The sequence below is a fragment of the Mobula hypostoma genome, chromosome X2 (genome assembly GCF_963921235.1).
Source record: "Mobula hypostoma chromosome X2, sMobHyp1.1, whole genome shotgun sequence".
NCBI lineage: Eukaryota > Metazoa > Chordata > Chondrichthyes > Myliobatiformes > Myliobatidae > Mobula > Mobula hypostoma.
The window spans coordinates 43342782-43350708 of NC_086129.1; the positions used below are offsets into that span (position 1 = coordinate 43342782).

The following is a 7927-nucleotide window of genomic DNA, read 5'->3' on the forward strand; positions in this document are numbered from 1 at the left end:
TAAGCATTGAAAACCATTGGGAAAATAGCCTTGTGATATTTTCTATACATAATTTGCTGTTTTTTTTTTTTGGTTTCACTAAGAAGGCCGCTATTTATTACCCATCAAATGATCTGATCCCTGTAGACCTGCATTTATTTGTCCAAGTCTCATTGGAAAGGCAGTTCCAGGATTCTGATCGAGGTTTGAAGTGGTTGATGTATGCCTGAATCGGGATGGCACATAATTTGAAACTCTTGCTACTCTTGTCATTTGCGGCAGGCATTGTCACAGATGTGGAAGATACTGCCACATCATTGCCATCAACGTTTGATTTATGTGTGAATATTTCTTTCTATCAGTGTCAAACTTATTTTTCCATTTATCGTGTGCTGGATATTCACTTCCCAGGGCACAAGAGGATTATTGGCACCACAGTATGATCTTTCCAAAATTCCTTTGCTACCCTTCTTGTTGTAAACAAGTAAACAGTGAGCTCTTGTAGGCCCATGTTTAATCAATGAAAGACAATGGGGTTGAGTTAATTGGCCTGCATCAAACCAGACAACATTAGCTAAACTATTTGTGCCATTGTGATTGAATTCAAGGAAGCTTGCAGTCCAGGCTTATTCTGTCACTTAGCATATCAAAAATGTTCAGAGGTATACTAGATCAATTAATAATTGTGATATCTATGTACTCAGATAATCAACATTAACTTTGGGTGTTTGGGATTTCTGTCCCCTGAAGCTTTTAGACCATCTGTGTGAATTACTTTGTCCCAGCAATAGTATCCGGAAAACATCACATACAGATGGTGTCAACAATTAGTAGGGCAGTATAAATGTTAGAAAGCATTGGGGATTGTTAGGAATGACAAGGAGAATGACAGAAAGAACAGGGCGACAGAAAGAAGAACTGGAATCCATTCCTCAACCTTCGGTTTCTGTGATGGATAACTTGTCCGTCTGCAATTCGTTGGTATGTTCTTTTAATTCACAAGAATTGTGTCTGTGTTAGGAAATCCTTTGTAGTTTATAAATCTTCTGTAATTTGGAAATCTTTTATAGATCAGAAGTCCTCTGTGAGATTTAAATATGTATAAAACACTATTTGTCTAAATTTAAACATTTATCATTAAAATAAAATTGTGTTTAACCTATTTCATTAGCTGGAAGTATCTCCTCCTTAGTGAGGAGGGGGAACACATTAGTCAAATACAGGGTGTAGCATTAGACCTTGCCACTGACTCTAGACAGGGAAATAAGCTAGTCTTTGAAGGGTGAGTTGATACAGTATAATCTCCCTATAGTGAAAATACCTATAGATACCTATATCACATAAGGCTTAAAATCTCCTTTTGAGTTAGGGATTTGCGGACAGTGAACTCAATGCCACCTTTGGAGATTTTAAGCTCTATCTGATATAGTTATCTACAGATATCCTCGCTATGGGCAGGTTTTACCTGCTGAATTCCTCCAGCATTTCTGCGTGTTACTATTACATTGTGACAGTACTGTTTGCAAGTATGGGAGTACTGAGCAATGACTGAAGAGAGACCTTTCTAATCTTCCTATGAAGAATGCTTGCTTTGGATTTTGGAAAAATGCAGTTCTTAAGCAAGATTGACAACTGGCTATACAATTTACAAAGGGAATGAAATGAGAGCAAAGCTATCTAAATCCTAGTGGGATAAGTTAATATTTCCCCTCAGGAATGATTGAAGCATCTATTTTTGTCTTTGGTGCAAATACTTAGTTTTGATGGATTATAATGGTGATAAATGTGGTGTTCTGCTGACTCTACAAATGCAGAAATTGTTTATATGGAAGGAAGCCAGAGATCCCTTTGTCAGGAGTTTGCTTCAAGTGTAGGCAGAAGGGATTAGTTTAGATGTCCATTTGATTATTAAATTATTTGGTTCAGCACAACATTGTGGGCCAAACGGCTTGTTCCTGTGCTGTACTGTTCTAAAATATTCTCTATCCCACCTTCAATGCTTGGCAACCATTCCATCAATACTGCGTCAAAACACTGGAATGACATAGCAAACTATAGGAGAGCCTTCATTATTGTGATCCTGTGATTCTAGGCTACCTTTAATATTCTAAAAATCACGGCAAATAGAGATTCCTAGTGTATCTGATTTCTACCATTTTAATTTTAATTCTGTATTACAGTTATACTGTGATTTTTCTATCCTAAGCCTTCCACACAATCTCACTCATGGTAAAGCATCATTTGACAAGCCCATTTGTCTTCTGATGTAAAAATTAAATTCAACATTGGCAGTTAATTCTTTTCTAGAACCATTACTTATTTTCCCTTCACAAAACTGCCAGTATTGCCATTTACTACCTTCTCTCCTTAAAACTTTACTTCTAACTAGAAGATGGTAGTTTGTTGACTTGAAGCATTACCTTATTTTCTCTCTCCATGGATGCCAACTCAGATATTGAGTATTTCCACCAATTTTAGTCTGTTATTTATTTTGCAGTTTAATAACTGAATGTGGTAGTGTTCGGAAGAGATCAGAAAGAAAATTTTCAGTTACTTTTCACAGATACACTGTACAATTGGTACAGAGACTGGAGCCTAAAAACCTTTGTTAATTGCCCAAATCTTATCATTAATTGAAAATAACTGTGATACTGACATACTTAAACTTTAGACCTGGATATGAAACTTAGATCTTTAGAAATCTCATCTAGACAGAATCTCATATCTCATATGTCTCATACATCTCATATCTCATAATCTCATATAGACACAATAAACCAAACTATTTACATTGAAAGCCTCAGCAACATCCAGACAATGCTTAATTTGTTATGTAGGTAACAAGAGACACAATGTTTGCATATCTAAATTCCATTTACTGTACTTCAAGTTGTTACCTATTCATGTTGGAGGTTTCAGATCTTGTAGGGCATTGTTTGTAGAAATTAGTATTACTCTCCAGACACCCAAATATATGTTTGAAAAATTGATTAAATTTTAAATGTTGAAGTGATTCTCAGTTAAACAGAATTCTACCCTGTGCGGACTCCCTTGACTATAATCTGTTTCTTTGGTCAACACGTCTAGTGTCATAAGTCATGACAGATAATTCATTGGCATGAAAACATCAGAAAAGAACAGTTGATTGTGGTTATGCTCATCCAATCATCAGGCACAATACAGAGTTAATTGCATTAGCTCAACGAATGGCCAATGTCCCCTAGGCAGGCTGCAGCTTCCCCTCTTTGAACTATGAATTAATTAACTTTGTGCTTTTTACAAAGCTAACTCAAAATATTAACATGTCTACATCATTTTTCATGAAGGCTCTGGCTAATAAGCTTAAAATTCTATAGTCAGAGAAAACATCAACTTCTCTGCAGCACGGAGATGCCTTCTGACCAATTCAGTCCACCTGGTGTTTACATGCCACGTAAACGTCTTCTTACCATCAAAGTCCATCAGTAATCCTATTCATATCTCTACTTTGATTTAAAGACATCCATCTACTTCTGCTATTATTTCACACAATGCAAATTCCACATTCTACCTGCTTTCTGGGAAATGAAGCTTCCTATTATAGAGTGTCCTGAATTTACATCCTGATATTCTCTAGATGTGTAGTGCAGAGTATCCTGACTGACTGCATCGCAGCCTGGTGTGAAAACACTATTGCCTAAGAATTGAAAAGCCTGCAGAAAGTGGATACAGCCCAGCTCGTCACAGTACTGCCTCAGGCAAGTGGCATCCATCATCAAGGACCACCACCATCCAGGCTATGCTCTCTTCTCACTGCTATCAGGTAGGAGGTACAGTAGTAGGTCCCACACCATCAGGTTTAGGAACAGTTATGACCCTTCAACCATTGGGCTCCTGAACTAGTGTGAATAACTTCACTCACCTCAACCTGAACTGATTCCACAACCTATGGACTCACTTTAAAGGACTCTACAACTCATGTTTTCAGTATTATTTATTATTAGTATCTTTTTTGTATTTGCATTTTGTCTGCTTTTGCGCATTGATTGCTTGTCAGTCTTGCTTGTGTGTAGTTTTTCTTTGATTCTGTTATAATTCTCTGCTCTACTGTGAATGCCTGCAAGAAAATGAATCTCGGGGTTGAAAATGGTGACATAGACATACTTTGACAATAAATTTACTTTGAACTTCTAACTTTTTGAGTGAAAACTTTCTCAAAGGAATTTCTCTTCATCCTTGCTTACAGTTGCATGCTGTTAAAATCGTTTTATATCTATTTTTATGCTTTTTTATATTTTCTGGAGAAGAAAGCCTTGGTTTTCTCAGGCAGTTACAACCTCCCATTCCTGTTAACAACATTCACTTGTATATATTTTCTTTTTCTGTTGTGAATACTGGAACTGGTAAAAGGGAAAATGCAAGTAGAGAGGTCACAGTGGTGAAGTTGGCTATTTTTTCCAACATCAGAGACCCTAAAACCAATTACTGCATTGTTTTAAAGACCTAATAATAATTTGTGTATCTTTCCTTATTTTCAATAAATTAGCAGACTCATAACGATGCATGGAAAAATGGAAAATAATGGAAACACTCAGCAGGTTAGACAGTATCTGTGGAAAGAGAAATGGAATTAATATCTTGTCTGAACCCTTTGTCAGACATTCTACTATGAAGGGTCTTCCTACTGAAATATTAGCTCTGTTTCTCTTTCCGCACATTCTGCCTGACCTGCTGAGTGTTTCAATTTTAATTTTAGATTTCCAGCGTTTGCAATTTGCTTTCGCATTTAGTAAGGATGCAGATGTTTTCCTTGACACGTGCAAAAGCTCAAAATAGTTTTGAGAAAGCTGGTCTATTACTACATGCTAGCAATTCATAACATAACATTGAAATCAGATAATTCGAACTGCTGACTCGACTAAGGCAAAGTGTGTGCTTCATAGGTAGATCCTGCTGCAGCTCCAACGTGGTGGTATCTTGAACTACACTCACTTATCCTTCAATTGAGATGTTTCCGCAACCAGTCGCCTCACTTTAAGGACTCTTTATCTTCCTATTTCATGTTCTCGTTACTTATTGCTATTTATCTATATTTGCAATTGCACAGTTTGTTGTCTTCTGCACTTTGATTGATCTTTCATTGATCCTGTTATAGTTACAATTCTACAGATTTGCTGAGAATGCCCACAGGAAACTGAATCTCAAGGTTGTATATGGTGACATAAATGTACTTTGATAATAAAATTTACTTTGAACTTTTTCAACTTTAAGGGAGATGTAGATAAATATTTTGAAGATCAAGTCATTGAGAGGTATGGGGAACTGGCACAGAAGAGCTGAGGCCAGCACAGATCTGCAAGTGGCGTGCATATTCTGGCACCAACCTAGCATGTCCACAGAACACGCCAGCAACAACAACATTTATAATGCTTCATTCACTGTCTAATTTTTTGATACCGCTGTTATTTAGAAACAATAGCTGTTTCTAGTCAAAGCAGTGTTAAAGAAGACAATGAGTTACTCTAGCACAAAGAAAGATAGGATGACTTACAATGTTGACCTGATCTGGTCTGTCTCCCCAAAGATCTCATCCACTCCGGCATGCAGACGGCTGATATGTCCACAAAGACGAAGTAGATTGTGATTGAAGCCTTACATTTGCGACTCACACCATCATTTGGCAGTGGAGTCACCATCTGCAGGCATGTATACTTTTGATTTAGATTGACCTACATGTAATTGGACTGCTAAAGATTGTGAAGGGCATTTATAAAATCCACAAGTTCTTTGCTAGTGATATTACCTGACCTCATGCAGGTTTAATATTTAACCTTGGAGATATTTATTTTTGCTAGTCTCCTTGTGGCTAAACTCCAGTATTACTTCTAATTAATCAGAAATTTATCTGTAAAATGCTGCAATTTAGCAACGCCTTTGTTTACACTGTACTGTTTGCCTCAGATCCCTTGGTAACAACACGTTCCATACATTCAGCTACTCAGCAGCTTATACCATGTCACAGTTTTATACTGGCAAGTCTCCAGTTGTCAAGAGGACCCTTGGTTTGGCGATTATCTGTTTTCAATGCATTTTAATTTGTCCCTTCCAATGTGTTTAGATAGAACTTGAATCAGCAGCCGACTACAAGCAAGCACTCGCAAAACTACGTGATGCTGTCTGTAAATAAGAAACAGCCCATCCCAATGCATTTCAAATTATAGTCAGTGACTTTAACCAGGTCAGTTTGGAAAAAACCCTTTATCACCAGCACATAACCTATTGCATCAGAGGTCCCAACACACTAGACCACCGCTACACTATGATGAGGAATGCCTATCGTTCCTTCCCGAGACCACATTTTGGCAAGTTGGATCATTTGGCTGTACTCCTACTACCTGCATCCAGACAGAGCCTAATGAGCAAAGCTCCAGAGATCAGACAACTAAAAGGTGGTCGCGGGAGGCCAAGGAACAGTAACAGTGAGTCAGTGGACTGGGCCGTGTTCAAGACCTCATCTTAGGTCCTGTATGATTCCACCAGGGTTGTTACAGACTTTATTAAAACGGCTGCGGATGAGTAGAGACAAAATCGTTCAGGGTTTTCCCCAATCAGAAGCCCTGGATGAATAGTGAAATCTGGAATTTGTTGAGAGCCAGATCAGAAGCTTTCAAGTTTGGAGATCAAGAATGTTACAAGAGGTGCAGGTATGATCTCCGGAAAGCCATCTCTTGGGCAAAGTGGAGATTCCGGACTAGACTGGAATCAACGAAGGATGCTCGACAGCTGTGGCGGGGTTTGATCGCCATAACCTCCTATAAAGCTAAAACTTGCGATATGGGGGACAGCAGAGCTTTGCTTCCAGATGAGCTGAATGCCTTCTATGCTTGTTTTGACACAAGAACAGGGAGGAACCATTGTGCACCCCATGTCTCCCGATGATCTCAGTATCTGAAGATGACGTGCAGGCTGCCTTCAACAGTGAATCCAAGGAAAGCATCTGGTCCAGACGAGTACCTGGCCAAGTGCTGAAAACCTGTGCCAACCAACTGCCTGGTGTATTCACGGATATCTTCAAACTCTTGCTCTGGCAGTGTGTGGCACCCACCTGCTTCACGCAGGCTTCAATCGTACCGGTGCCCAAGAAGAGCATGGTAACCAGTCTCAATGACTATCGCCCAGTGGCACTTACACCCACAGTGATGAAGTATTTTGAGTGGCTGGTGTTGAAGCATATCAGCTCCTGTCTGAGTGGAGACTAGGATCCACTCCAGTTCACCTACCGAAGCGAAAGGTCTACAGCAGATGCTACCTTGTTGGCTCTTCACACAACCCTGGAACATCTGGACAGCAAAGAAGCATACATCAGGATGCTCTTTATAGACTACAGCTCGGTATTTAACACCATCATCCCCTCATGACCTGGGCTTCAATACCAAATGGATCCTGGATTTTTTCACTTGTAGACCCCAATCAGTCTGATTGGCAAAAACATCTCCCCCACAATCTCCATCAGCACAGGAGCACCACAGGGATGTGTACTGAGCCCCCGCTCTACTCACTTTACACCTGTGATTGTGTGGCTACGTACAGCTCCAACACCAGCCTCCATGTCCAGCACCTAATTCTCTGAAACTTCCACCATCTCCAATTGGATCCCACCACCAAACACATCTTCCCCTTCCTGCTTTCCGCAGGGATCACTCCCTACGCAAGTCCCTTGTCCATTCGTCCCTCCCCACTGATCTCCCTCCTGGAGCTCATCCTTGCAAGTCGAACAAGTGCTACACCTGCCCCTACACCTCCTCCCGCACTGCCATTCAGGGCCCTAAACAGTCCTTCCAGGTGAGGCGACTCTTCACCTGTGAGTCTGTTGGGTCATATACTGTGTCCGGTGCTCCCGGTGTGGCCTCCTGTATATCGGTGAGACACGATGTAGATTGGGAGATCACCTTGCCAAGCACCTACACTT

General features: G+C 39.9%; 1 protein-coding gene across 1 annotated transcript in view; it reads right to left on the reverse strand.

The window, feature by feature from the left end:
• LOC134340684 (transmembrane protease serine 5-like) overlaps nucleotides 1-5745 on the reverse strand; it is a 64515-nt gene extending 58770 nt beyond the window's left edge. Inside the window, exon 1 of the mRNA XM_063038131.1 lies at nucleotides 5510-5745. The gene's annotated coding sequence lies outside the window, so the exon portion shown is untranslated. The remainder of the gene's footprint in view (nucleotides 1-5509) is intronic.
• Nucleotides 5746-7927: the final 2182 nt, after the last annotated feature.